Genomic DNA, 26,898 nt, shown 5'->3' on the forward strand with positions numbered 1-26,898 from the left:
TTCGGAAATTAGAATGGCTAAATCTGTTGACACTTTTAAAAAACTCCTAAAGACACATTTTTTTAGTAAGGCTTTTTATTCTTAGTTAGCTTAGCTTTTAATATTTTATACTATACATGATCTAACTGGCAACTATTACAAAGCATTGTTGTAATGATGTAATTAGTATTTATTCCATGCATTGTTGTAATGCGCAGTTGATCATCCCGTCATGGAAACAGCGCAATATAAAATCGTCAATTTTATTATTATTATTTTTTTAAAGGTCTCCCGAGTCCACTCAACTGGGAATTCTCTCGTCCCTATCGTCCAAGCAAAGAAGCATTTTGTCTGCGCATGTTCCATAAAATTTTTGGTTGTTGCGATTAACCGCTGGTACAGGACCCCAAGGACAACAGTGTTACACACTGATGGGTTTTCAATCCTGTATAAAAATTCGTTATTATTATTATTATTATTATTATTATTATTATTATTATGCGCCCGCGCTGCGCGAACACATTTCTTTCCCGCCAATTGTACGAAGAGATGCGGTGGTAGTGGGGAATGAATTACAATGGCACGTGTATCTGTGTTTGTTGTCATTCTTGTGATTTTTTTCTCAATGTTACTTCTCGAGAAGCGCGAAAAAATCGAAAAATGGTTGTATAATATGCGGGAGAAAGTCCCAAACACATAATTTTCAGAGGGCGAAAAATTATTTAAGGGATTTTAGTTGTTGTTTTGGGATAGTAGGAAGATCGATCGATGCGGAGAAAGTTATTTGTGAAGGATGTAGAAGGGCTGTGGAAGAACACCGGCGAACTGGACATTAATTTCGGCATGTTAGTGCTATCTCATGCTATCACTGAACATTTGAAGAACCCACTTAATAAGCAAAAATTACAATTTAACAAACGTTTGTTTTTATTCAAAAGTTTGTGGACATGAATTGCAACCAGAGGTGGCGAATGCGCAAACACAAAAGATCAATGTTGAGTAGAGAAAAGACAGATAGCGGTGTCGATAGCCGTAGTACTAGAGAGATGGTAGTTGTATCCAGGGAGAGTTTAATAGAAATGGAGGAAAAATTAAGGTTTTTCTCAGAAAGTAAGTAACTTATTTTTAATCATTTTTCTCAGAAATACCATCAGATTTGGAAGCTAGAATAAGCAATAACAGTTGAAAACATACTTTGAAAAAAAAAAGATGTTTCTCTGCCAAATTTCCTTAAAAACCTGAACACTTCATTTTGAACAAACTACCCCTGAACCCCAACAGATAACAATCGCACCATTTAAGAAGGGATAAGTTCAAAGACATTCACCAGCTTCTGAATAGATTGTCTGAAAGGATGAACTACCATATGGCTTTAACATAAACGTGCGAGTAACATGACTTCGAACTATATGAAACTGAGTTTTCACTTTTCTGCAAATTTTATTTTCCACCTAATGTAGGATGCAACATGACAAAGGAAATAGAATTGGTCAAGAAAAAGATCTATGGTGACATAGTAGTTAACAAGGAGGAACCACTGTATGATCCAGACAGTTTCAGAGAGTTTTGCATATCAGCAGGTGCTACAAAGTTATTCGATACTATTGTGGGTGCCATCACTAGCTTTCGGCATTCCACAGACCGCATAAGCCTAAACAAAAAAAGGGTTGTTTTATTCATTTATGATTTGTGCTACTGTCTCAGCCAAACATGCAATCCTCTTCAAATGGACCATGCTCTTTATCTAAGGAGCAATCAGATAAATCAAGATGGCATTGAAACAGAACATAGCATGGGGCATACATGTTCCAGGAGAACTTTTGGCAATGTTATGCACAAAATGTCAGAGTCCCATCTCAAAGCTTTTGAAGATTTCATAGCCACAGCCACAGATCGCAAATGGCAAATAGTCCTAATAATTGATGATTACACAGCCATCCACACAGAAGGAAAAATTGTCAGAGGCAAAGACAATGTGTACTCTAGTTGTTAAAGCTTTTAAAGATATTCAAGCTGTACCAGCAACACATGCCCTTTGTACACATGACCAAAATGGTATAGACATTGAATCCTGCGTACAACTAATTACTGCTGCATCATCTATGCATGACATCAGTAACAGTTATGCTTCTGTGATGCCTGACTGGCTGACAAAAGCATTTTTTAATCCTGAACTTGAGAGACATAGATTAAACATTCATCAATACTGTGACAGTGAAAATGTGAGAATGATGTGTAAAATGGATGAGTTGCACCTCTTAGATTTTGTAGAATTTAGACTGAAGTCAAAGGGAGACTTTGATACTGCCTATGATGTGGCAATGAGCACTGGCTTGGCTGCTTATTTAAAGAAATTTACTGTTTTTCAGCCAGGGGATTGGCCAAGCCAATTTTACTGTAGACAAATCATATACGAATCACTTAAGAAGTTTGTCAGCTCTCATCCTGGATTTTCAGATATTCCTCCACAACAGGAATTCATTCCATCTGATCATTCCTCATATTCTTTTCCAATGACATCTGGTACTACTGATAATCTCTTGAACAACAGCTTGCCACAAGAAACATCACAGCCATCCATTCTGTCTATAGTACCCACTATTGGGCCTCTTCACATTTCGTTAAATAGCAGAGAACATATTGTTAGTTCCTATCATCCATTTTTCAAAAACATATATGAAAAAAATTTCCCAAGAAGCAAATTGGCAGATAATCCCAAACCCTGGAGAGTTAGCCTTATTCTCGAGATTGTTTATGGTGGTTGGACACTTATACGTGGCAAAGTTCTCCAGGTTCAAAGAAGTAGAGTATGGGACCCTATTCAATTTACTAGACAGCTATATACCTTTGGTGTTGTCAATGTATAGCATTTCTTTCAAACTTCACAATTTCTCTGAGTACTTAAGAGCAATGATCAGAATTTGGATAATGTTTACCTGCCTCCAACGCCGGCACTATAACAAAGCACCACTTGTTTGGATCAACATGTGTTCTCACTGGGGAAAACATGCTCCACAACTATATCAACTACTCAAGAATTACATTGCTATTTTTGATGAATATCCTGTAGAAAACACTCATAGTATACTTCGTTCTCAGACAAAAGGTTCTGATACTGCAGATGAACTCAGAAAAAAGGCAAAGTCCATTTTCCAGTCAAAAGATAAACAGTCCCACTAAATGTCATTTTTCTCCACACCTAAGCAGTTTTCTTTCTCACACAACCAACTGCGCTTATTAAAAGTAAGATGTGCTCAAGTACTGTCCTCCATGTTTAAAAAAGTCTCTCAGAGTCCAGGACAGAGTCTCTTCTTCTCAAACAACAGATGCAACACAAGTATCCCAACTCATGTCACACTGCCAACAATGTCTCCCAACAGAAATATGACAACTGCTGTTTTACCTCCAGGGTATCACTGTTATATCAAGCCAAATCAAACAAAACAATGTGATTTACCTCAGTGTAATATTTCCAGCCTAGATGAGAATTGGACCCTCTTGCATGGTTGTCATCACTCATTCCATGATGTTTGCCTTGAAGGATCAACTTCATGCCCACTCTGTAAGGGATTTCTGGAAAAAAAAGTAAAAGAGCTTGGTGAGACAGCAAAAAAAGCCATTCTAAACCCCGGATCTAACATGCATGAAACTGAATTCCAACATGATCACAGTAATGAAACATCAGCAATGCCAACAGATTCTTTAGATGAAATCTCTGGGGTAAGAGAAATTGAGAGGGAGGAGTTTGATAGGGTTGTCAGACAGCTGAACAATGAAATTTCCAACCTTAATCCAGCAACCCAAACACTCACCTCTTCCAACCTTAACCAGAGTCAAACTTATCACCAACCCACACCTTCACCCAACAAGGCACCTCCTCACTGTAGACAATGTCACCATCCTGTTCGTGGACACAAGAGGAAGAACAATGAACAGGTTAAATGTCATTTCTGTGAAAATGGTATATGTACAGTCAGTGATAATGTCAGCTGCTCAAGTTGTCCTTGTTCATGGCACACAGCAAACCTGAACGAGAGCATTCAGAGTACTTGCGACAACCAATCAGCTCCATTACCAAGACCAGATTCTCAGACTACTCTTCGCATAAATGTCACTGTTGCAAAACATCTTGATGTTACTGAGTGACTTCTGCCCTCATATATTTGCCAGTCCTCCATAGGTGGAAGACCTAGTGGCAGTAATACCTGCACCGTAATTTCAGTGCTTGCTGCACTTCATTTTCTGGAAGGAACCCTTCAAATTCCCAAGGAGTTACAAGATCTCAGCATCAAAATACCTATGTATACTAATCTCATGATAAAAGGGAATCAGTTATATGACTCTTTCACCCTACCAGTTCAACAACCAAATTTGGAAGTCAGAGAAGTCCTTCAGCATGGACAAAATGATAAAAATGTAAAGAAACTTGAAATTGTTTCAGACCTAGGTTTCTTTACTGTGAGAGACCTTGAAGACCACCTTACACAACACCATCACGTGCATCCATCATTTGTAGCAGTATTGATTGTGCCACCAGACAAGTCAATGGTACTATGTTTTAATCAAACAAGTATTTGTCTTTTTGAAAGCCATACACATGGTCTCCAGGGTGGCATAATTGCAACCAGTTCATCTGGGCATGTCAGCAATTTTGTGAAATATCTAGAAAGGATGGCTATGCGAGACTGGAAGAATGGATTACATGGTTCGAACTTGGCAATTTTAAGGCTAAAGTAAATGTTGTAAACGTTTAATTAGACAATAAGAGCAGAAAGAGCAGGATTATGATAATTAAGTACTTGTCCCTTTGCTGTATCATATTTGGCGAATCAGAGCAAGTTTGATTAAATTATTGTGCAAGTTTCGTCTAAAAAGTTTGACTTAAAACTAATTACGCAATGCAGAAGCATTCTACGGAAATAAACAAGAAAGAAAAAGCTGACGCCATTCGTTTCGAATGACACATGAACATGAAGAAAACGGTGCCAGTTTGAACTCATGAGACAAAGCCCACGCATTTTTTTGATGTAAATGGACTAGTCAGACCGAAAGCTGATTAAATAAACAATGAACTGAAAATAGAAAGGGATTTGGGGGCCAATTGATAGATAAGTTTTACCGAAGTTTTTCCTCTACTTAACACATGAAGCTCGAACAGGCAATAATAAAAATTACCTCCAAAACACAGTAAAAAAATAAGCCAAAACCGTAGTTGATTGAGGTAAGACCATAACCGTTGTTAAGACACATGCCTACCCACCATATTCAACAGACTTGGAGAGCAAAAAGGCCAAAGACGATTTTGGGTCATGACTTGGAAAATCCACCAAAACCTCCCGAAAAATAATTCGCCGAGGGTTGTAGTTAGAGCAACTTAATCCTGAAGCTGGAACATTTTTTAAAGCCTTGTGTCCTATATGACAGTAAAGAGAAGGAAATGACGATGTTATTTAAAGTGATTTGATGCTTGGGGGCCACCTCAAACTTAACGCAATTTTACTTCGAAGTTGAAGTAAAATAAGATCAAACTCTAAATTTCTATCTTTCCTCGGATCAAATATCTCACGATCGTCTCCACAGACAATTTTGTGATTCACAAAAATAAAACATCAACATCTTAAGACTAGAAACGCGTTTCTGCGTTTTCGACGCAGAAACGCGTCGAAAACTCTACAAATGGCGCCGAACGCGACAAACCAATTCCGCTTGCGCATGCGCAGACAAAATGCCTCTCTGCTTATCGTCCACCTTTTGAGCAGGAGTGGCTTAGGGCGATTGCGCCCACGATCTCCTTCAGTCACTGACCAGCGGGTAAAAGTCCGATTCGAAAAGTTGAATATCGAACGCGAAAACTTGTAAGTACAATACCCAAAGTCGGAGGTCGGAGGCCAAAACTTAACGGACAAATGCTAAATGTTCGATGCGAAAACATGAATGTGGATTCCACTGAACTTGAGGGTCGAATTCGAAAACTACACTGTTGCCTCTAAAAAGTTTAATGTCGAAAGCGATAACTTAAATGTTGCATAAACAAACGTTGAATGTTGAATGCAAAAAAGTTGAATCGCCAGTGCAAACTCAAATGACAAACGCAAAATGTAAAAAATATCGTGGAAAGTACGATGTAAAATAGAACATTGAATTTGGCGGAAATGGAACGCCGTAATTCTTGAGCATTCCTATATTAAACGTTTAAAGCAGTTCATTACGAATCATCCCGACGATTTTGATCTTTCAGATCAAAATCAAATTTTCAGATCTCGTCGCTTGTGCTAATACTTCGGCATGGCGTTGGGGGTAGAACAGTCGAAAAGACGTTAAAATTCGACAAACATTTCCTCCATTCCTTTCGCCCTAGTATCGTTATTCTCCAACTAGGCAGTAATGACCTCGTTACTCTTTCGCCTTTGAATGTAGGTTCAGCTCTCGACTAATTTTTCCATTTCTTACACGAGTCATACGGGGTGAAGTTGGTGTGCGTGTGCCAGACTGTTCGCCGAAACTCAGCTGAGGCTTTTAACACAAAGGTCGGCATGTTAACGCGATACCTTAGGCTCGTGTTAGACCCTATACAATGTGCCATATTCTGGGGCCATAGAGCGCTTTGGAAGGCAAAGGCCAATTTTTATACACCCGCTGGCGTTCATTTGGACTCCAGGGGTCAGCATAAGCTGTCTCAGAGGGGCAGTTCTGCGATCAATGCGCCTTTCGCCAATTTCTCCATCTTCGGTAGGAGTTTGTCAACATTGCATTCTTTTTTACATGTTTTTCCAGCTCTAATTTGTGCCATATGCCGAGCTTTTGATGCTTTACTATTACATTCACCTATTGTTTGTGTCAGCCTTATATCTTTACCGTAAGCCAGTGTCCTTATTGCGCGCGGCTACGTATGACTCAGCTATAAAGCTGTTTGATTACGCGACTTATTATGCTGTCGTTACTAGTATGAAACGTATGTACACCTTCTGGCTGCACACGTATAATTCTCTTACTGGCTCCGGCTCAAAGTTAGGTAATGGCTGTTACCGTAAGAGTGTACAATCCTTTCCGACCGCTCAGTTTCTGGGTGTGTCCTTTGCACTCGGTATTCCGCCTTTACCTTAGGCATGATAGTACGTCTGGCGCTATTTCAAAGTGATTTTTAAGTTCATTTCCGTCGCTACGGAGTGCATTATTTCCAGTGCTGCACCATTGCGATTCAATGTTAATCTTTATTTTACGTAATCTAGTTTCTAATCAAAGAAATTTTATTGATAAGCCATGCCACCCAGGAGGCGCGCACATTCCGATCAGTCCAACACGCAAAGGAAGAAGCGTGCACATTCCGATCACTCCAACACGCAAAGGAAGAGGCGTGCACATTCCGATTAGTCCAACACGCAAAGAAGAAACGCACACGAGGTTCTGACCTTTCTGACGTTTCTTCAGACGTGGCTCACGACGACCATTTTACAGGCGATACAACAAGCGTTGGGAACCGGAGGGACCCACAGCCTGGTTCAAGACCCCAGAGCACCTTCAATTCTTCCCGTTGAAAATGATGGGGAGCGTTCCTCCAGCGGGGCCATTCAAGGGGAAATCTCAGCTATCACTCAAGGTACACAGCCTCAGAGTTCTCCTCGGCAGCCATTCTCAAGCAGAGCCATAGCTCTCGGCTCTAGAGTCAACCCAAAATTCAAAGCAAAAATTTGGGGTAATGAATATGTTGATTTTAACCGGTTACTTTCGTTGTCCCCTAAGATCAATCGTTATTCCCTGTCCTTAACCCCCCCCTCCCCCCAAGTGCATCGTCTAATCAGCCCCAGTTGACACTAGAACCTAGCCAGCCACCTAAGAGGATTCAGAGTCTCAATCAGTGGTTATCAGCTTTTAATACTTTTGTCGCCATTTATGTGGAGAAATATCTGGAGGCTCCTAAGCTGATGAAATACTGTCAGGTCGTGAGGGACATTGCGTCTAAACCTGGCGACTGGTCGTTTTATGACGAACAGTTTCGTTACGTAAGACAGTCAGCTCCCGACCAATACCCCTTGGATACTATTCATTGGGAACTATGGCTAAGGGCAGTGACAAATTTTCGTGCTCGACCCCAAGTCTCTTCTGATAAGGTCTCCACGCGCTCTCGGAACCGCCAGTCGTTTCCGAAGGGAACGTGTTGGGCATTTCACGCCGGGAGATTTTGAGGTAAGTGCCGCTTCGACCACGTTTGTCTCAAATGTGGCTCACCCCATCCCTCCAGTCAATTTTCATCCTCTAGTTCGCAACGCGCCCCCCTGCCCATCCCAGAGCCAAACAAGCCATTCCCCCACTCAGCAGTCCGGTCACCCCTATAAGGGTGAACAGGCTTGAATTTCTTTGCACGGGTATGCTCCGGCTATGAAGCAATTTTTGGTTGATGGCTTTTCTTTTGGTTTTCAAATTAAGTTTATGGGGGAAAGGCGGCCTTTCGAATCCCCCAATTTGAAGAGCGCGCGAGAACAACCCCACATTGTTACCGCTAAATGAGACAAGGAGCTCGCAGCAGGCAGAATAGCCGGCTCGTTTCCTTCACCTCCTTTTTCGAATTTTCGCTGTTCTCCGTTGGGCATCTTTCCCAAAAAGGATCCCTCTGAATTTCGTTTAATTCATCATTTGTCGTATCCTAAGGGTTCATCTGTTAACGATCACATTCCCGAAGAATTCTCTTCAGTTCGCTATGGGTCTAGTAACGATGCTATATCTGTCATTAAACAGTTAGGAGCTGGCTGTTTTATGGCTAAGACCGATATTAAATCTGCATTTCGCATAATCCCGGTTCATCCCAAAATCATCCTCTATTGGGCATGAAATGGGCTAATCAGTATTACTATGATCGCGCTTTGCCAATGGGATGTAGTTCCAGCTGTGCGATTTTCGAAGCTTTCAGTTCAACTCTTGAGTGGCTATGAAAACATTTGTTTAATGCTTCCGGTGTTGTTCACATTTTGGATGATTTTCTATTTATTGCCCCTACAAGGGACAAATGTCAATCCGATCTTGACAATTTTCTTCGCATGTGTAGTTATCTCGGGGTTCCAATAGCACAGGAGAAAACAATCGGGCCATTTAACACAATACAGTTCGCTGGTATCACTCCAGATTCGGTGCGACAGGAAGCTAGGTTACCGGCTGATAAGCTTCAAAAATGTCAGCTGCTATTGCACCACTTTTATATGAGGCGTAAAGTAACGCTTCGAGAACTTCAGTCCTTACTAGGGTTTTTGAATTTTACAGGCTCGTTGTCGTCCCCGGCCGCGCCTTCCTTCGCCGAATGATCGATCTCACCAGATGAATCCAGCGCCCGTATCACCGTATTCGCTTGACTAAGGAAACGAAATTTGACATTCAGGTTTGGCTTTCTTTCTTACACCACTTTAATGGTAGGACCTTTTTCTATACTGAGTTATGGGAGGTTTCGAATCCCTTAGAGTTATTTACAGACGTCGCCGGCACGAGGGGCTATGGCGCTATCTTTGGTAAGAATTGGTTTTTTGGCGCGTGGCCGGAAACATTGCGGCATTTTATTTTAGAATTATTCCCCTCATTGTTATCGCTCTGCGCATCTGGGGGCCTTTGATGGCCAACAGATGTCACATTTTTAACACCGATAACGCTGCTTTGGTTGACATCATTAATCATCATACTTGTAAACACAATTTGGTGATGATATTGGTCCGTGACCCAGTGTTAACCTCTTTGCGACACAACATAATGTTTCGAGCTAGACATATTCAAGGTGTTCACAATACTCCCGCCGATCACATTTCCCGGTTTCAGGTCGCCAAGTTCAAGGAACTGTGTCTGGGAGTGGAAGAATTTCCCACGAAAGTTCCCGAGAGCCTTCTGCCGGAGAGTTGGTCACTAATTTGATGGCCCTGCTTGAGTCATCACTATCGTCCGCTACCCGGAAAATGTATCAGAGGGCGTGAGCAGTCTTTAACGATTTTTACAGCCACTATTTCAATTCAGCTTCCCCCTCACTCCCCTTGATTTGCGCTTCATTTCCTACAAAAAACGCAGGAAACATGCCACCCGCAACCATAACGTCTTATCTCTCCGCTATTAGTTATGTACACAAAGTAGCCGGTGTACACGATCCTACCAAAACATTCGTCATTCAAAAACTTTTAAGGGCTATTAGTCGCTCGAAGTCGAAAGATATTCGGCTGCCCACTACACGGTCTGTTCTCCATCAACGGGTTCGCTCCTTGCACCATACCAGCTCTTCGGCCTCTCAGCGCACTACGTTTTCCACCATGTTTTTATTAGCCTTTTACGGGTTTCTCCTCGTCGCAGAGCTAGCGACCAAAAGCCGTGATTGTTCTAGTAGCGTTGTCCAGTACTGCAACATCAGCTTTCTTGCGAGTTCAGCTGACATCTGCAGGGTCAAGATCACACTCACTCGCTTTAGACATAACACAGACAACCGGCCCTACGATATCATTATTGCAAGCGAAGATTCCCTTCCATTCTGTCCGGTCAAATCGCTCCTCGAGTATTGTCGGTTACGAGGCAATCAGCCCGGGCCACTTTTTTGCTCTCCTGATGGGAGCCCTGTTACTATCATCCATTTCAATTCTGAGTTACGTCGTTGTTTAACCTTTTGTGGAATCGACCCTTCTTGATATAAAAGTCATAGTTTCCGCATAGGGGCCGCTTGTCTTGCCGCTGAGAATGGTCTCTCCGACGCTCAAATCCGGGCTCTTGGTCGCTGGTGGTCCGACGCGTTCAAGCTCTACATCAGGTCGGGCACTTTACATACCAACTAATTTCGTATTTGCGGATGAATGAATCATCATGTAGTTCAGACATGGGCTGCTACGCTCTTCCTGTTCTTGCCTGTGGTGCATTCGTCTTGGCGTAGTTTATCAATTGTACTGCTGTCGATGCCTAGTATGCTAGTTTTCCTTCGCCTCTTCTTTTCAGAATAATTTGTCCTTTCATGCTCGACAATCTGACATTTAATACTAGACTGCGTCCTGGATGAATCGAGTCAGGCATCGGGCTGTCGGTTCATTCTCGACTGCTTAACGACTATAGACATTTTATTCGGTTACGTTGTCTGTACTTTTTCCTCAATCTGGATAATGATACGCTTTCCAGACTGCTTTCATCGTTAGTATGTTACTCGGGCTGTGCCCGCTTCCGCTTATCTCATTTACACAACTTTATCGTTTTCATGTGAAACGTAACGTTGGTCAGTCATGGGCTCGCATCGTTACGGTTTCTATTAGGTTTGTTCTATTAGGTTTGTTACCGTTGATCTCCAAGCTCTGCGGTTGTCTTGGGGGGTTGCCACATTCTTGTGGCGGTGGCCGATATTTAACCCCGCATTTGCTCAAGAGATTTCGTGATGTTTATTATATCAATGTTCTTGATGTGGGGTGAAATAAAAGCGTCACTACTGTGGTCAATTTATCCCACATTAGCAGTTATTATTTTTATATTATTTTATATAAATTTCATATATTCGTTGTGTTTAATTTATCATCTTACGGTTTATGTGGCACTAATTTGATGACCTGCTCCCAGTTGGCTTGTTAGCTCAATTTGTAGAGCGCTGCACTAGTATCGCAGAGGTCTGTGGTTTGAATCTCGTACAGGCCTGAGTTTTTTCAGGTCTGATTTTCACTATTGCTTAAATAGTGCTCTTTACTGCGAGGATCGTGCACAAATACGTTTCTATAACCGCAGTTCAGATATTTGAATTTCATAGATTTGTTGTGTTATCACTCACTCACTCATTTCGACCAAGTGTGTAGCTTCACCTCTCATATAAGTAGCTACAAAAAATCAATGAATTCCGAAATTCCTACTGTGACAAACAAACAAAGGAACCAATTCTGATCATTTGCCCCAACTTAGAAATATAAACGACATTTTTCATTGGCCCCTCAGGAGATATAAGGACCCAGAGGCATATCTCTGAAGAATAAACACTTAACTACTCGTCAGCTAAGAAATTCATCAGTTACATGTTATGTAAATGTTTAAATAAGCAAAACTGTTATCTGATTTCATCTAACAAAAAGTTCCAAAAATTCTTAAACTTACAGATCTCGATGAGAAGTAACTCATTCCATCAGCGATTTGCCAAGCGAACTTCATCAGCTGCTGTGACCTCAAGTTTGTTTGTGGTTTTACATCCGGGTCTTTGTAGTAAGTGTCATTTAATCCACGGCTCTTTCTCAAGTAACCCAGCAGGTCTCCAAAAGGAACATATTCTATTAACACCAGCAGCGGTTCTGTGAAATTACAGCAGAAATGATAGAGATTCTAATTACAGCGGAAGTACATTTCTTAGATAAGCTATTGTACCCAACTAAGAATCTATTTTATCTCCAGTAGCCTCATAACAAATATATTTTGCGGTCTCTCTTCCTCGATCGAGTGAAAATATATTGAACGAAGAGGAAATTATCATATATAAAAGGTTATTTTCGGTGGGTATAACAACGCTCTTTTTTTGCCTGTTGCCAAATGCGTGCGGAATACATGATCAAATGCAAGTTGTTGAAAAGGAAAGGACACGTGATGCGAGACACATAGCCTGATGCAGCGATCTGATTGGTACAATATGCTTACCCTAATTCGGTAATTTCATTGGTGTGAGCTACGCACTATTCGATGTGCTTAACATAGTTATTTTACATATTTCAAATGACAATTCAGAAATCAGTACGATTGAATTAAATTGAAGTCTTCTAGAGCTCAGTTGCTTCTCTCGACAGCTAAGTAAAGAACAGCTACTTAGGTGTGCGTGTACTGCTTTCGATAATATTCACGACAAATGAATGCACAATGAAATCCACCGTCAAGTCTTAATAATAATCCTTATTGGGATGACTTATTCATAAAAATTATGCTTTTCAAAAAGGATCTCCAACAAAAAACAAAACAAAAAAATACTTTCGCACTTTAAAACTAAAAATATATAAATTATATAAAAACAAAAACAACTTATTAAGTTAAAATTCATATGGATCACAGATTTAGAAATAACATGGTAGGAAACTCCATAAGTGACAAGTTTAAAAGAGTACGTTTAAACATATTAAGATTAACGGATTGCCTGCTTGCTTGGCTAAGAGAGTTAAAATCCTTTATGGCATGAAATGCTGCCCGTTGTCTACCCCAGTTCCTCTTGACACTTGGAAGTCTGAGATTTAGCTTAGTTCTGGTATTAAAAGCATGTTGTTCATGCTGTCTTATAAAGTTCATATCATGCCCAACAAGTCCATTTAAACACTTATACACCTAAATACATCTTCTCTGAAAACGCCTTTTTTCTAATGGAACCCACTTAAGAGTGGCAAGCGCATGCGTAGCAGATGAATAAAGAGGTCTGTTTAAAATTATTTTTAGCAGCCTTATTCTGCAAGACTTGCAAACTGGTCATTAAGGTTACATTATCCTTGTCTCCCCAAACAAGGTCTACATAATCAAATAAAGGCATGACAAGACTATTATAGAAAAGAAGGCGCGCATTGAAAGGTAATAAATGCTTAATGTGTTTAAGGAGACCAAGCCTTTGATTAATTTCGCTAGCAATGTACTCGACATGATTTGTCCATGTAAAATCAGATGATATAAAAATTCCAAGGTATTTGAAGCTGTTGACTTTATTTACATTGTGGTCGAAGATTGATAGACAGCCATTTTGCTTTCCAGTTTCCTATTACTACCTAAAAGCATACATTTAGTTTTTTCAAGGTTCAGAGTAAGCTAGTGAGCATTCAACCAATTAGCTACGGCCAACAAGTCACGATTTAGCTTATCACTGATCTCATGGGAAGATGAGCCGTAACGGTAAGTCTACCGGGAAATCAATTTTGATGTGTTACACTTCAAAAACTGACCATAAGGTGGTAACTCTCCTAAAACCTCCTGAGCTCCGTTGCCTGTACTTTCAAAAGCTGTATGTCGAACACAAACTGAATGAATGGATCGTGAGTGAGTCAGCTTACCAGATTCTGTAACACATCCCAGAAGTTTGATGACGTGGGGATGTGGTTTTACCTGCTTCATTGTGTCAAGTTCCGTCATCAAATCTCTCTTGTCTGATTCTGCAGCGTTAACTACAAACAAAACTAGCAAAGATGAGAGGATTTAATTGTAACATTACCATCCATTAGTATGAGATGTTCTCGGTAAAATTTCATCTGAAAGAGGAAGCTGAGGAAGAATTTACAGAGCCGCTCGCGTGTATGGCAGCACCTCACATGCGCATCAAGTGCGTGTAAATATACGTTATGAACCAAGCGTGAGGTCAAGATGACTGGATATTGGCCTCGTTCTTTTTTAGCATTTTATGGACCGAGACTTCGTCTCGTTCCATAAATATCCGAAAAAAGAACGAGGCCAATATCCAACCATCTTGACTGAGCAAGCTTGGATAATAAGAGATCTATTACGTTGCTAAAATATTTTGCCTTATTAAGAATTAAGAATGACTTGTTTACATGTGAAGTGAAAAGTGAAAACCTTTATGTAATTTCGAATTACAGATAGCAAACAACTATGCTAATATCTTGGAAGATATAAAAACTAAAAATTAAATAGACCAAACAATTGTGTATAGAAATAAGATATTAAAATTTTAAGCTAAATTACAAAAAGAACAACAATCACGATCAAATTTAATTCGATTCACAACTGGTTTAAACGCCTTCGTCGTAGAAGCGGTTCTGAGTGTGTTTGGTAACGAGTTCCAGAGAGCCGGGAAAGAAAGCTAATTGTGTTTGGAGCACAACAAACCCACGAGAATCGTTTCTGTGTCTCTGTTTTGACTATCTTCCGCCGCATTTTGCGTTTCCATCGCCGAAATTGTCCAAGAATTATCAACGTAGTTCTAATTTTTTTCCCGCGCGGGATCAATACGGGCAATCCCGAGCGAGTAAGATGGGCCCATCTTGCCTGCTCGGGTAGCCAATCAGAATAAAGGCTGATAGTTTTGAAAGAAACTGTTTGGGGCTGCGTCGGTGGGAGTAACGAAATAATTTGGATATATCAACAAAGTTGAAATGGTAAATTAGCCATCCTAATGATTACAAAAGCTGACGTTTCGAGCGTTGGCCCTTCGTCGGAGCGAATAGAGGAATTGTGGGTTGTGTGTGCTTTTAAAGGCAGAAAATGGAGTTACGTTATTGGTGGGAGCATGGCTACGAGAAAAACATGAATAAATTAGTGGAATGAAAAGCGTTCGTTGATCCCTGTGGGATTTAGACTACCGGTTTGAAAGATGAGCTTTTGTTCAAGATTTTTACGGCTTTCCGTGCCACCTAAGTGCAAGGAAAGACCACAGATTGCCATGTGTTGCCTAGAATGATTAGGTATATTAAAATGTCTAGCGACTGGTTTCGATGTGTCCTTGTCATTCCTTTCCACGTCTCGAAGGTGTTCTCTGAATCGGTCACCTAGTCTTCTGCCTGTTTCGCCGATGTATATCTTTTTGCAATAAGTGCAAGTTATGCAATAGATTACATTGGCGGAGGTGCACGTGAAGTGATCGGCGATCTTAATGGATCGTTTAGGTCCCGATATTTTATCAGTGTTGTGAATGAAAGGACACGTTTTGCATCGTGCACGAGCGCATTTAAAAGTGCCTGGTTGGTCATTAGTCTGAAAAGAACTTCTGACCAAAAAATTGCTTATGTTTTTGTCGCGTTTGAATGAAATGAGCTGAGGCTGCGAAAAGATAGTGCTTGTCTCTGGATCGTTTTGAAGTAATTTAAAGTTTTTAAGAATGATGGATTTAACTGAGTGGTTGTGAGGGTGAAACTTGAGAGTGAGTGGAATGCAGTCGGAATCTTCCTTATGCGACGTTTGTAGTGCTGAATGTCGATCAATAAGTTGAGCGCGATGGTAACCCGCTTGAACGACGGAAACAGGGTAACCATGTTTATCGAAGCTCCATTTTCTGCCTTTAAAAGCACACACAACCCACAATTCCTCTATTCGCTCCGACGAAGGGCTAACGCTCGAAACGTCAGCTTTTGTAATCATTACGGTGGCTAATTTAGCATTTCAACTTTGTCGATATATCCAAATTATTTGGCCAGTTAGCCAGTCAGAAGACAGGACTCACTTCATCTCACGGGCGCTGCGAGTGATGTGTAGAAGAAAAACAAATGCGTGCAGTAGTTTATAAAAAGGCGCGTATTTAAACTCGTTTGACATTCAATCCATGCATTGTGTGTACTCTTTCACACGGTTGATATCACTGTGGGATTTGTATTTCACTCGACGTGCGTGATAATTTTTTAAATGCGTTCCTGCGACGGACAAAGCTGCTAAGTTGAGCATTCACACATAATTCCCTTAAACAGTGCGCCCTTCGGATAATCTTACAATTGTGTTAGTAAATCGCACCTTCTGCGTAAAAAAAAGTTTAGAGCAGCATGTCAGAGAACTTAAGAATTGACTTGCACTTTCATTTCGAGCAGAAACTACCAAAATCGAAATGCACGAAGGAACGGGAAATTCTGTGACTTTTGAATGTGTTATTTGCGAACAAAGACAAAATGGCGCCCCGAATAAAAAATCTGGTCACGTGTTAGACAACGATTTCCAGAAAAAGATCAAGTTTCCTTTTTTATTGAAGAACTTAATTATGATTGTGTCGGTGGAGCGCTTCACGATTCGTTTTGTATTTTGCTTTGTTTATGTTTTAGTTTTAGTGTTTTCTTTAATTTGGAGTTAGTAGAAACCATTTGAAGAAGAGCGGAAGCCGTGCAAATTAATTTTTAAGTTTTGTTATACGCGTTTTAAATTCACAAGAATTCCGTTAAATGCAGTGACTCACTCATGTTCGTCAGTTATCTTCCCTTGGCACTTCCCAGGAGCGTGTTGATGGACGCAGAGGCTCGTAATCAACCACTCAGTGAGTGCTTTGTTCTTTAGTATTGCGCTCTCTACTTATTTCTTTGAGATCCATGTACTCTGCACGAGGCTGGGTGAAATTCCTTGAATATGAGCGGTCGGCCTCCTCATCGTTCAACGGTATTTTGTTCTAAAATGAATAAAAAGAAAGAAACAGTTTTCTTTAATTTTCTACATCTAAACTTCAAGATGTCTCAAATTCTTAAGTCTGAACATCTTAATGTTTGCCAGTAACATGACGCGGTCATATTTCCAGAAGGGTCCCTTTTTTTAATGTTAATTCATCTTGTTTCTCCTAAAAGGGTCAATAAAAATCGTGAAAATAGAAATTTATAAATAAACAAAACTTCTCTTACATCATATAGTTCTTTGCTCTCTTCATGTGGTCTAAAATGAACGAAAATGTAAGGGTAAAGTCTTTTTAGTGTTTCTAACTGTTTTGTCCCTCAGTTCAAGTACTAACTATTATGTTGTCACAAATGCAAATCTGGGCTAGTCCTTCATATGTTATTAACTCATTTGTTCCATCTTAAAACTACATTTTGATAAAAAAAATGATAATAATAATAATCAATAAAAATCCCTTATTTACCATAATCACTAAAAAATTGACAAAAATGATGTTAAAAGGCTTAAAATGTCTGATAAAAATCTAAGAAAAGCTATTGGATACACGCTTCGGTTAGTAACGATGATAATCGTAACAATAATAATCATAATAATTCGGTTCCCCAGGATCAGACTTGTATTAGACCCAAACTAACTTTGATAACAAAAACGACCTACATATAAAAATCGCAAAAGCAACTACTAGTTCGTATTAAAAGAATTTCAGGAAACGTGCATCGAAATTATCCTTATAAAAGTAAATTACATTTAAAAAATATGTGAGAAGGAAATGACACTCTTACTCTAAAAAGCTATAAAAACAAATTTTAAAAATGTCTAGCCTATATTTGCCATAGCATTTTCAATTAAAAAATCTGTAACGAATGTCTCAAATGTTTTCTTGTTTCTTGTACCTCTTAAGCATAAGAGGGTACATCGTCGTAAGAGCGCAAAGGAGATTTTGGCTCTAATCCAGGACATAGTGGTAGAGTATGTTTCACATTTCTTAATGGATGTATTATTATAAATAATAATAATAATAATAATAATAATAATAATAATAATAATAAAAGCATTTATTTATATACAATTAAAATACAGCGTGGCTGATGTCCCCGTCTGCACGTCAAGTCTAAGAAAAAGAAAACTAAATAACTGTCGCAATTAAAGTAACAAATACACGATTAAAACAACAAATTTAAGAGGCTGTCCGCCTAAGAATGGATAAGGCAAATTTCGGACCTTCACCGATTTCCCTGATTTTTACTGTAAAAGTCGAGACTTCTATCCCATGAACAAATATTGCGTTTATTTCGAACCAGTCTGGTTTTTTCATTTTTTACGAGATATTTATCAAGGTCACCTCACAGGCACCCAGTTTCTCCCCGGACCTCCATTATTTAGCTACAAAAGTCGATCGCTGCTGTAGCCGTATTTTCAATTCTAACGAGCTTTCTATTTCATATGTCTAAGATCAACTTTTTGCCATTATGTTTACGGTAAAATAATCACACTGTATATATTTTTCACTGAGTTACAAATTTTTCAAAATACTTACCTCGAGCACTGAAATTTGTGATGCGTGAGGTACGTGTGGTTGAAAGCTATTTTCTCTTATGTTGGACCTAATCTAGATTCAAATCTATTGCAGCCTATAAGCACTTACACCTAATAAGCAAATTATGGAATAGAACTTTTGGGCACTCTTCATGGCGCGCCGCAGAGAGCTTTGTCAATTTAACAAATATTTGCCATTTTGATCGGAACCAAAGGTAACACGATACGCACATGAATCCGATTTCTAAGCCCTAACGGCCTAAAACTGCTTGAAGATAAAGTACCAAAATCGATAAAAAAAATTGTTTTGTCCGTCTTACATGGCATGGAGGAAATTTTTCAGAAAAATCGTTCTATGTAGTCCTATGCAAATTACCTGCATGCGTTCCTTGTTTTTCGACACACGCGTTCAAAATAGTTTCCGTAGCAATATTTGACCATGCAAACAATAGTTTCTATAGAAGTGGAAACGTTACTGTTGTATCCCTTTTGGATTGAGAAACTCACTTAATGTTCAAGAGCACTAGCCTTTGTTTTCAGTTATCAACGACGTGCCAACGGAATTTGTTGTTGAAGAAGTTGTTCATTTCACTCGTGTTTATTATTGTGGCCAATTTGCCAGATTTGACCATTTCTTCCAGCTATTTGCTAAATTTTTCCTTTTAAGTTGTTAGCAAGTTGTTCATCATCATTTGTAGAACGGCATCACAGTTGGTTTGTTAGCCTAATGGTTGGAGCGCTGAACCAGCGGTGTTGCAAAAGTCAAGGGTTCGAAACACGTTCAAGCATGAATTTTTCAGGTTATTCTGCTCGTCTCTTGCCTTTCGTATATCATTTCAAGCTTGCTGAGGGTCAGCGTTTAGCCCTGATTGTTCGCCTTGATCAAACTTTGCTGTTAAATAATTCCTAACTTAACAACTGAATCGAGGGGATCCTGCTCGTGGCTTGAGTAGGGTCCAGCCCATACTGACAGTGTTTAATGGAGGCATTGCGTCACGTACAACCTGGTGGGTACTAGTTTCGCACTGTGGTTCGTCAGTGATGCTGACTGATGTAGTAAACCTCTCTGCCCAATCTCTACGGAGTTTATCATATACCGTTTCTGACAGCCTTTCATCCTTCACACAATGGTCCCCTACGTTCAAATGTAACTCGAGCTCTGAAAACGTTTGGAAACTCTTCACGCATCCAGGCTCCGAACATTCAAACATGTCCATCTTTGAATCGTCCAAATCCTCGTCTTCATTTGAACCTTCTGTTCCAGGAACTGTGTATTCATACACACGCGCATTGTGAAAAGGGAAGAACTCCTTACTTACAACGAGAGCGCTGTCCCCTTGGTCATTTGAAACTAGCTGGTCGTTTACGGAATAGGGCGTTGCCACGCCCTATTCCGTACGACCTCCACGCACGTATACTTTTTTCCCCAAACTGGATGTTGTGTAACTTGCTAAAACCATCTATCCTGCTCACTTCTAAGGTTCTCTTAGACTCGTCAACTTCACATACGAACGCGGATGTACCTTTCACTGGTCTCTCAGAGAGCGCCTTTCTCATGTCTCCCGCTGTTACAATGTCGTGTCCTTCGTTGCAGAAACGTCGGATGCATGTTTTCATTGGGCACAGGATACGATCACACAACCCTTGCCATACTGTGGCTCTGAAAAGTCATACCGAAAGACTTCAATACCTGCCCGCTGACCGATGTCTCTTGCTGCGGCAATGAGAGAATTATTATGATAACAGCCAGCTTCATCGGACCTTAGGTAAACTCGAGTGATGTAGGGTTTCTTGGTTTTAATTTCTTTTAGTGTACTCTCTATGATGGAACACACGGCGAACCAATCCTGCTGACATGTGTCAAACCGATAGGCATAGGACTGCAGTTCTAGTTTTCCTTTGTGGTTTAGATCACTTGTGATCACTGTCGAGATGTGCCAACTCATTCCTCTCTTGCCGAACCAATCGGACTGCTTCTCACGAAATCTAAGCTGGATAAATTTCATTGCCCAGTCCATTATGACTAATGCACAGTCTTGACTGGTGCTTATCATCTTCATCTGATCTTGCTTTGCTGCTTCCTAGTTTATGGAGCGAACAATGTGAGCCTTCCACTGCAAAATGTCGGTTTTTTCCAGCTTGAAGTCATAGAGGAGATCATCTCGTTGCTCGCTGCTGTAAGGTCTCGAAGGCGGTCCTCGAATTTTGTCTTCGACTTTATCAAGGACATTTCGTAGATTTTGATACTCCTTAAAGTTTTCTGTGTGTTGGTGGGAACAATTTTCGTGGAAGTCGAGATCTTGTTCCTCGCTAAGATTAAGCTTACGGCAATGATCAGGACATACAGCCTCCTCTGGATTGCAATGAACGCGAAAATCAGTCTTCAAGTAGCGTTTTGCTTTCTTCAGCCTTTCTTTGACTTCAGCGCCCCTTTGCCTTTTCATTCCCCCTTTCTCTAAGTCGTCGACTATCATTTCAATTTTATGGAAGCCAGCTGAACCATCGGCAGCAGTGTTGTCGAGGCCTTGCAATGACTTTCTCTGTGAGGCTTCTCTGACTTCAAGAGTCTTGAAAAAAGTGGAGCGACCTAGAGGTTCAAACGTCTCCTCCTGACAGAATTGCATGTACTGGCTAATCATTGTAGAGCGCGTCACTCTACACACGACGTTCGGCATCTCAATGGTGTCACCAGTGTCTAACTGCAGCGACCTAGTTCCGTAAGACACGTCCTGGTAAAAATAAGGACGATTAATGAACTTAATAAAATGGTCCACTTTACTCATATCAGTGCGCACACGATGATGTTTTTTTCTTCTCAGGCACTCTTCCAGGACCTATTGTTTTTGCATGAAACCGCGCTCTTTGTATCTGACGAGTTGACAACTTATCGTATGGCTTATCGTATAGCTTCTTTAACGTGCTAATCGAATACTTATAGGCATAAAGGTTTAGAATCTGCGTTTTGGTGCTTTTGGATTCAGCATTCCTGTAAGCGGTCATCAAAGCTTTCATCACGTCATCGGCTACTACTTTATCATTCTTTTCTTCACCTGGAGATACCAAGGCATGAAAAAGCCGCTTACCGTCGTTTGGGGCTATCACATCGCACACCAGCATGTAGTCCTCAGCCGCTTTGTGGATGCAGTATTGTCGTTGTGCTGCAGTGCTTTCATCCCATGAGTCCAGTTGTGAAGTTAGTGGTAGTCGCGTGCAAGTAATATTGCTGGCAATTTTGTCCATCGCTGCGTTGTAAGTGCTGAGAATCTCTGTGTCGGTGCTCTGAAGAGAGGCTGCTTGAGCACTCCCTGGACCCTAGCCGGGACTAGAGCAAGGCTTTGGAGTGAGAAGATGACGGAATGGAGTGGTCTCCATTTCGGCTGAATCTGCCTGTATAGCAGCTTTCGCATCCGATCTGGCTGGTCTGAGAGATAAGACAGTCTCACTAACAACGGGAAAGGTATACGAGCATTTCTGAACATGCTTTATCTGCTATAATGCCTCTTTTCATTGAAAGACTCAGTAAAACGGAAAGGCATATATAGGGGTTAATTTGCGAAAAAAAAGAAGGGTTTCATCTTTTATCCAGCAGTGTTATTTTCATATTAAGTTTATTCCCCAACTACTAACACATTATTTTTCTGAGTTCCTTGCCTAGTGTACATGGGTAACGTGGCATGCGCAAGCTAAATACACAGTGAGAAAAGTACGGAATCTCAGGGACAATAAATAGATCCAACAAACCTTTCAGAAACTGCTCCCTCTTGGTCTTGTGAACCTTCTGCATAACCACGCCATCTTGAACTCAACAATCGTTCATCATGCTTCTTCCGGAAAGTGGTGCAGACAGCTATAGATTAGTGCAAACGATTAATAACTCGCGATCGTAATGTATAATATTACAGGCCTGACCAGCTGACGTCCTTGTGTATGTGTTTAAAGGAAGAGTATTCTTGAGCGGTAAGGTGCGTCGACGCGAGGGGAATGGGAAGAAATTTACACACCCGATCCACCGCTCCAGAATATTGCCGCTCACTAACTTGCCAGCTACGCAGGCCAGTAGAAAAAAAAAACAAAAACAAAAAACCAAAGAAAACAAAAAACAAAAAGAAAACAAAGAAAACCAAAAATATTTAGAAAAAGGAAGAAATTTTTTCGGCAGTTTAGTATGAGCTACGGAAAAGTTGAAATGTGAGCAACAATAACAGAAACTTTTAGGAGTAGTGTATAGTAAGGGTAGACTTTTAGGAGTGCAGGGCTGGAAAATAGAACTAGCGAACCACAAGTTAAGGCTTATGGTACTTACGTGATCCAACAGCAGCGATTACGCCAAATATAAGTTTAACTTGGTCGGCCATTTGGTAGTTTACAACGTGGCTGCCCGACACACTTATAGTTTTCCCGGTGTGGGCCGGGTATTGGCAGGATCTTGGACCCCTCCAAAATCTTCCTAGTGAGTGTCGGTGCCTCGGGCAGATTGTCATACCCGCGAGTTGACTTCTCGACAAATGTCGTATTCCCGTTCTTGCCATGATTAGCTCGGCTTCCGTAATAGCGCTGCATTTGGATAAGTGGCAGCTAACTAAATGGGCGGATATATTTGCGTTGCAGTCGGAGAGCAAAACGTGCTTCGTTTCTTCCCTACTAGAACCACACGGAGTCTGTACTATTTCGTAACGAGAACAATTTAAGGGTTCGCCAGACATCTTTCCCACAAACAAACACTACAGCATGAATGCTTGCGCAGTTAAGTCAGTAACTGTTACGTGACAACTGGTGTAGATCCCAACGGATTTTAATTGAATTACAGCGAAGTAAAAGGTTTCGAAGAAGGGAAAAATAATCCGCATAGGATAAAAGAGGCTGTTAAGAAAACGAGCTCTGTTGCGTCTTGCCGGAAAAAAAAAATCTCTTGCTACTGAAGAGAGGTAAAGGAAATATTACTGGTAAGATCTTCGATGTCCACTTCTCTATGGTTTATGATAGCTGAATTAGTTGGCGATAAGCGTGCAAAACAGACACAGCTGTTTTAGATACAATGAATATATGAAGTTCATATATTTTGAACTGCGGTATTAAAATACGTATGATACACGATCCTTCGCAGTAGATAGCGCTATTTATGCAATAACGAAAATCAGGCCTGAAAAAAAAAAAAAATCAGGCCTGTACGGGATTCGAACCACTGACCTCTGCGATACTGTAAACCCGTGGGGTTATTACGTATCAACTTAACGGCCTGCTCACAGTTGGCTTGTTAGCTCAATTGGTAGAGCGCTACACTAGTATCGCAGAGGTCAGTGGTTCGAGTCCCGTACAGGCCTGATTTTTTTCGGGTCTGATTTTCGCTATTGCATAAATAGCGCTATCTACTGCGAAGGATCGTGCATCATACGTACAGCTGTTTTACTTAATCAGCGCTTCGTGGGAGATGAAAATGGCCATAAACTCAAAAAAATAACTTGCCTTAGAGGTGTGGAGTAATATGCTCTTCAGTTAAAAGAGACAAATCTTTGTGTTTAAGAACATTGTAGAAAAAATTTTTATGGACAAGATTTTAAATAACGCTAATTTGCATAATTTATTATCTATAAACACAGGTCTTTCCTCTTCAGAACACCAATGTTTTCAACTTAACGGCGAAAAAGTCGCATGATATGTATTTTTCAATATAAAAATCCGCTCTTCAGTTTTATATTATGATTTGTAACAAGTTCTCAGATCCCAAATTTACCTGTTGGTCAGATCGCGTTATCTTTGATTTCGATCAAAATGGCTAAATTTGTGAAGTTTGCAAAGCTCTGTGCGGCGCGCCATGAAGAGTGCTCAAAAGTTTTATTCCATAATTTACTTATTAGGTGTAAGTGCTTATAGGCTGTAATAGATTTGACTCTAGATCAGGTCCCACATAAGAGAAAATAGCTTTCAACCACATGTACCTCACGCATCACAAATTTCAATGCCCGAGGTAAGTATTTTGAAAAATTTGTAACTCAGTGAAAAATATATACAGTGTAATCATTTGACCGTTAACGTAGTGGCAGAGGGTTGATCTTAGACATATAAAATAGAGAGCTTGTTAGAGTTGAAAATACAGCTTCAGCAGCGTTTGACTTTTGTAGCTAAATTATGGAGGTCGGGTGGGAGGAAAACTGGGTGCCTTTGAGGTCACCTTGAAAAATATCTCGTAAAAAGTGAAAAAACCAGACTGATTCAAAATAAACGCATTATTTGTTCATGGGATAGAAGTATCGACGTTCACAGTAAAAATCAGGGAAATCGGTGAAGGTCCGAAATTTGCCTTATCCGTTCTTAGGTGGACAGCCTCTTAAGATTCTACCGACATCACATGCTATCAAATCAATTAATTACTTAGAATTGTCTAACGAGCTGTGTATACCGGTAGTGAAACTTTTTCGATGTGCAGGTCGTTTTCTGTTTTTGGTGAGCATAGAAGTAGCATCGAGTCACACAGCATTAGCAAGAACCTTAATTCCAGCAATTCAATTATCATTATGAACAGTAACAAATGCTTACTTCTAAAGAGAGCAATCCCTCGTCTTATTGGATAGAAACTCGTAAGAAATCAATCCGAGTGACAATAAGACTCACCTTTGCTTTGCCACTGCAGTTTCTATCAAAGAAAGAAGCAAAAGGTAAGGGAAAAACTACGAAACCAAAGTAAGATGGCACCTCAAGGAAAACCAAGAATTATTATTTACCTTTTTTGTGAATCCACACCACATGGATACCGAGAATGATATTGAATAGAAGAAGAACTCCGATGATGGATCCAAGTAAAATGTGTTTACAAGAACATTCACAAATTTTCATCACTGTAAAATAAAAGTTCGTAGACCGATTCACTTATATTCATTCACTCAGAAAGCTTCAAGTTATTTCATGACTTGCAAAATACGAAATTGAGTAAAAGCAAAATCAAGTAGCCTTCAGCCTGTTCATAACTTCAATTCAATTCAATTCAATTTATTTATTTGTTAGCAATACAATATTATCACAGTCCTAGGTGACCCGCAATTAGCAAGCTATTCTAGGCGGGCCACCCTTCTAAAACAAGTGCTGTCTCTGCTAATGATCACATACCGATACAATTAAACAAAGATAATCATTAAATAAAAATACAATTGTTAAATAAAATAAAATAAAATTAAGTCCGTTGAATAATTAAATAATCAATTGCAAAGTTATCAAGATATAAAATACAATTGAACAAGACTTAAACGAAGAGTTACTTTATCAAGAGATATTTACAAATTTCTGAGCAGCGTATATCAACATTCATCTCCTCATTTTCCAAAAGTTTTAACAGGCGATTTTTAAGTTCACGCTTAAACGGGGTTCTGTTTTTAATACGAAGTTCTTTTGGGATGCTATTCCACAATCTTACACCTATTCTAGCAAAAGAAAATAAAAGTTGGTTAGTTCTAGACGCATTAACGTATAGATTAGCCGTTGCTGAGAATCTTGTGAAATGGTGATGAACCTGCTCGGAGTGGAGAAAGAGCATAGAAATATTAGACGGGGCACGGTGATTATCAATGTCATGCATCAAAGAGGAAACCAAATGAGAATAGAGCATAGATATTGGTAAGATTCTGGAGTTAACAAATAGCGGGGCACTATGAGTTTTGCTATCCGCAAAATACATTAGTCGTAGAGCACGTTTTTGTAAAATGAGAACCTTATTTAAATGAGTGTTAGCAGCTTGTCCCCAGGCAATCAGACCATAAGAGATATAGGGTTCAATTAAGGAGCGGTAGATGTTAAGAAGTGTGGCAAATGGGACAAGATGTCTTAACCTGGCAATTATACCAATTCCTTTACTAACTTTAGATGAGATATAATCAATATGATACTTCCAAGAGAGGTTATTATCTATCAGAATTCCTAGATATTTCACAAAAGTTTTTTGTTCTAGAGATACACTTTTTTTAAGATCGTTATTATAAATTTTCAAGTGAACTATGTAGTCCAATTTGCGTTGGTAAGGATGGAAAATAACAAAGTTAGATTTACTAGTGTTAAGAGAAAGTTTGTTTGCGTCCAACCAGTCACCCACTTTTGCGAGTTCATCATTAACAACTTTTTCAAGATCCTTAAGATCTTTGTTTGAATAAAGCAAGTTAGTATCGTCAGCAAATAGGTAAAACTCAAAAATCTGGGAGCAACGGTAAATGTCGTTAACATAAATCAAAAAGAGAAGGGGGCCAAGTACAGACCCTTGAGGGACACCACAAACTATCTCTTCTGTATTCGATACGGTTGAACCAATTTAAGTCGACTGGTTCCTATTCAACAAGTACGAAGAGAACCAGTTATTAATTATTCCTCTGACTC

The 26,898-nt window shown here is 39.9% G+C and overlaps 1 long non-coding RNA gene and 6 pseudogenes across 1 annotated transcript; 3 read left to right on the forward strand and 4 right to left on the reverse strand.

Moving 5' to 3' along the window:
- Positions 1-4,125, forward strand: part of LOC148726870 (uncharacterized) — a 6,993-nt pseudogene extending 2,868 nt beyond the window's left edge.
- A 168-nt stretch (positions 4,126-4,293) lies between these two features.
- Positions 4,294-8,312, forward strand: LOC148726871 (uncharacterized; annotated as a pseudogene).
- A 428-nt stretch (positions 8,313-8,740) lies between these two features.
- Positions 8,741-9,867, forward strand: LOC148726872 (uncharacterized; annotated as a pseudogene).
- Positions 9,868-12,981: 3,114 nt separating this feature from the next.
- Positions 12,982-14,815, reverse strand: LOC148726873 (uncharacterized; annotated as a pseudogene).
- Positions 14,816-16,829: 2,014 nt separating this feature from the next.
- On the reverse strand, positions 16,830-25,396 carry LOC148726874 (uncharacterized). Its single transcript, XR_015989683.1, has 4 exons — positions 25,263-25,396; positions 25,153-25,174; positions 17,235-17,265; positions 16,830-17,008 (listed from the first exon to the last, which is right to left on the reverse strand). It is a non-coding gene; the product is annotated as an uncharacterized LOC148726874 (long non-coding RNA).
- On the reverse strand, positions 19,455-20,100 carry LOC148726875 (uncharacterized; annotated as a pseudogene).
- LOC148726876 (uncharacterized) lies at positions 20,625-21,783 on the reverse strand (annotated as a pseudogene).
- Positions 25,397-26,898: the final 1,502 nt, after the last annotated feature.

The sequence above is a fragment of the Stylophora pistillata genome, chromosome 7, assembly GCF_964205215.1.
Source record: "Stylophora pistillata chromosome 7, jaStyPist1.2, whole genome shotgun sequence".
In the NCBI taxonomy this organism is placed as follows: domain Eukaryota; kingdom Metazoa; phylum Cnidaria; class Anthozoa; order Scleractinia; family Pocilloporidae; genus Stylophora; species Stylophora pistillata.